The sequence below is a fragment of the Kryptolebias marmoratus genome, linkage group LG9, assembly GCF_001649575.2.
Source record: "Kryptolebias marmoratus isolate JLee-2015 linkage group LG9, ASM164957v2, whole genome shotgun sequence".
NCBI classification, from domain to species: Eukaryota; Metazoa; Chordata; class Actinopteri; order Cyprinodontiformes; family Rivulidae; genus Kryptolebias; species Kryptolebias marmoratus.
In genome coordinates, this window is record NC_051438.1 from 16,321,336 (window position 1) to 16,324,853 (window position 3,518).

The 3,518-nt window shown below is 41.3% G+C and overlaps 1 protein-coding gene across 3 annotated transcripts in view; it reads right to left on the bottom strand.

The window, feature by feature from the left end:
* The window catches only part of pdgfrb (platelet-derived growth factor receptor, beta polypeptide), a 37,428-nt gene that overhangs the window by 18,214 nt on the left and 15,696 nt on the right, over positions 1–3,518 (bottom strand). The window lies entirely within an intron of this gene.

Here is a 3,518-nt window from a genome sequence, read left to right on the forward strand (position 1 = left end):
GTCTGGAAACAGTTAAGGATGGATCACAGGCCTGAACGCAAGAGGGTGGGAAAGAAAAAGAGGGCGGAAGAGCGAGTTATGGGAAGAGCGAGGGTGGAGGAGGAAGAGAGTGAGTCAGCTGAAAAAAAATTGTGAAATGTTCGAAGAGATTTTACTCCACTTAACTTTTTTTTTTTATTTTCATTTTTTTACTCCACTGGACTATTTTAAGACTCAGGACTATTTCAGTTCATTGTGTAATAAATCATGTGTTGAAATCTACTCAGCATCTGAACTGGAACCTAATTTTTATTATCAATGAATATATTTTTGAAGCCTTAAAGGGACAGTTCAGAAATGTTTGAAGTGAGGTTCTGTGAACAACTATCATCTCACCCGTTGTAGATAGCTTTTTGAATGACTTCTGTTTAAAGTTGTAGGTCTTGGTGCTGTATGTTTGACTATTGATTTTTCTAACATGTTTAGCTGTAATTAGCTATTTTATGCTTAAAAAAGAAAGGTCATGTGACACCATGATTGTGTGCGGGAAGTGCCCCTGACTGAACTGGTAGTGCTAGCTGCTACTGCTATTAGCACTTGCAAGTAACCACAGAATTTTATGGTAATAACAAATTGATGAATATGTTAAATAGCACTCACATAAACTGCTATGAACTTCTTTAGATTGGAGTTGTTTTTAGGCAACAGTAAACCACTCTGGTTTTGGCTTTATTGGGACTAGCCTTTAACTTAACAAATCCCGTCAGAAATAATGTAGCCTTCCATTTACAGTAGGGTTTACTGGGTTTACAGTAACCAGGCTAACTACTATTAGCAATACAAGCCAATAAAAATGGATTTATCTGCATGTTGTACATTCAAACACTGTAGAAATGCGTTCACTAACAGTGGTTGGCCAGCCCTGAGAAACTGACGAAAGTTAAAACAACACATTTATTCCTGCAGCTATCCATGCTTAAGTCAGCCATATTGGATTTTTAAAGTCTGGGTTGGTCATGAATTTCTGACCTTCAAAGACGGAATGCCGACTTTGATGGTGTTTTGGTGTTTTTCCGTCTTGGAACACGGAAATTCCATCTTCTGAGCACAAATGGAAACCGTCATAAACCCTATTTGTTCAAAGAGCTATATACAACAGGTAACATATTACCTTTTCATAACCTTGCTTCAAAAGACCTGAACTATTGCTTTAATATTTTTTAGGTGGCTATGTCTTAAGGTTTTAGAAAGTTGAAAGTCCATATTAGTTTTGAAGTTCTGCAATAAACTTCAAGTCAGTTGCTCAAACCAGAAACATGTTTCCAGAAATTAACTGCCTTTGGCACTTCCGCTCTCAAAACGAAGCGCTGGAAGGCTTTCGAGCAGCTCCAGAATCACAACTGGCCCATTTCCTCCTCCGCCTCCTGGTTCTAATAAAAAGAGGTGAGAGAGAGACAGATAGATAGTGAGCAGGACAGATGGAGAGAAAGTTTTTCTATTTTTTTTTGTGCTGCAGATGTTCCAAATGCAAATTTAAACATTCTCTCTGAAGGATAATTCATGCTGCAAGCACATACTGAGCAGAGAGCACACAAATGTTTCACAGCCCAAATGTCCCCCTCTCAAAACACACACACACACACACACACACACACACACACACACACACACACACACACACACACACACACACACACACACACACACACACAAACAGACTTGTCCCTCCTTTTTTCCCTTTTTGTCGCTGCTATCTGTGTACAGTTCACGTTCCCACAGTTTTAATCTGAAACTTTCCCAGGACCGCCGATACACTCGGGACTCTGCTGGTGATGACGGCAGGAGCGAAGGGGTCACCTCATCCCCGGGGCCCCAGAGGAGAGAAACGAGGGTGAGGAAGCCATTCATCAGCGCTCAACTAAAGCCCGTAACCCCAGTGTCAGTGAAGAGGACTTGGAGGGACAACAGCCAAACGATGTGACGCCGAAGGCATGTGTCATTTGGCATCACTGAAGCCAACAAATCAGATTTTCACTGATACTATTTTAGATGAAATAAGTGCCACGGTAAAAGCTTCTGCAGCATTTACATCTAAGATCAAAGAGTGGAAAAACATTCCTTATTTAACAAAACTTTAGGACTTTTTTTTTTTAGTTTTTAGGAGGAACGGAAAAATAATGTTTAGCTACTGCAACTTGATAAGGTTTCTTGTTGACCAATGGGCAGTGGGGGGCTAAGAAGAGAGGGCTTTGAAAAGAAATCCGGCTTTAAAGTTTTGACGTGCACTCTAGGATTATTGACCAAAACAGCCTAAAGCGAACAATAATTTAAAAAGCCTAGAATTCCTTGCAGAAATGCATATCACCCACCGCCTTTCATGCCAAAGTTTTAACTAAGCTCATCTTAAACTGAGAAATAATGGAGTTGTAGCTGTTGTTGTCAAACACTGAAAATAATGTTTTGGGCAATCTCCTGCAATATCATAAGATTGCATGTTCTGAGTATGTGTTGTGAATGACTCTCAGCTACGACCACATTCATTTTTAGCTCGATCCCTGTCAAACTGATTGAGTGGCAGCCACTTTTCTGTTTTTTAAGGTCTGTTAGCTGTGGAGGGCGTCTTGAATTGGATTGAGTTCAAAAGTTTATCAGCTGTAGATGTACGTTCGCAGAATATCGAGAAAATTGTCTGAATTGTAGCATTTTGGTGTTTTTCTGAGGTCAACTGGCTGGGGTGGCCATCTTGAATTGGATTGACTCCAATAGTTATTCAGTTGTTGATGTACATCCAATGATTAGTTCCTGAAAGTGTCATCTAAAACAAAGCTCTTATGCAATCTGTTGGTGCTCAGAGTAAATGTCAGGACAGTTAATTTGCCAAGAAGTCCAGCAGACAGTGATCTGCAAAAAAACTCTTAAAGCCTGTTGATCTTTGAACCACATGGATGCTTCTTGCATGAGCCGTGGTGACAACAGAGTCATTTACTGTAAGCAGCGTCCACAAATAAAGTCAAACGGTCTGAAAGAAAAAGAGAGACCCTAAAAAGAAATCTGAAAAACATTCCTTCAGCCCAGATGTTTATTGTTGTCCTTTAGGGCTTTTGAAACGGAGCGCCGCATTCCCGCAGTAATCCCGGAGGTCTGAGAAAAGCAAACAATGTTTATGTCGGCGATGGCACAGTAATCACCAGAAGGGGTAAATTGTTATCACTCTGTATGAGTTTTCCCACAGATGCTGGGAATTTGGCGACTGATTGACCCTTTCCGCTTTTCATAAACAAACCAGCTACACTCAAAGTGTCACCAGCTAACGAGAGAGAGGGCCTCAGCGGGAGGCAGGCGGCCCACACTCGGCCCCGGGATGCAGTAAGAGTGCGTAAGTCCACTCCTGGGATTAGCTATAGCAGAACTGCATGTTTTACTTTAAACATCTGGCAGTGATAAAGCAGTCCTCGATAAGGTGGGAACTGCTGCCTAAACCATATTTGCAGCCAATTGCTTGAATTTGTGGATACCAGGGGGAGCCTGCAATCGTTGGG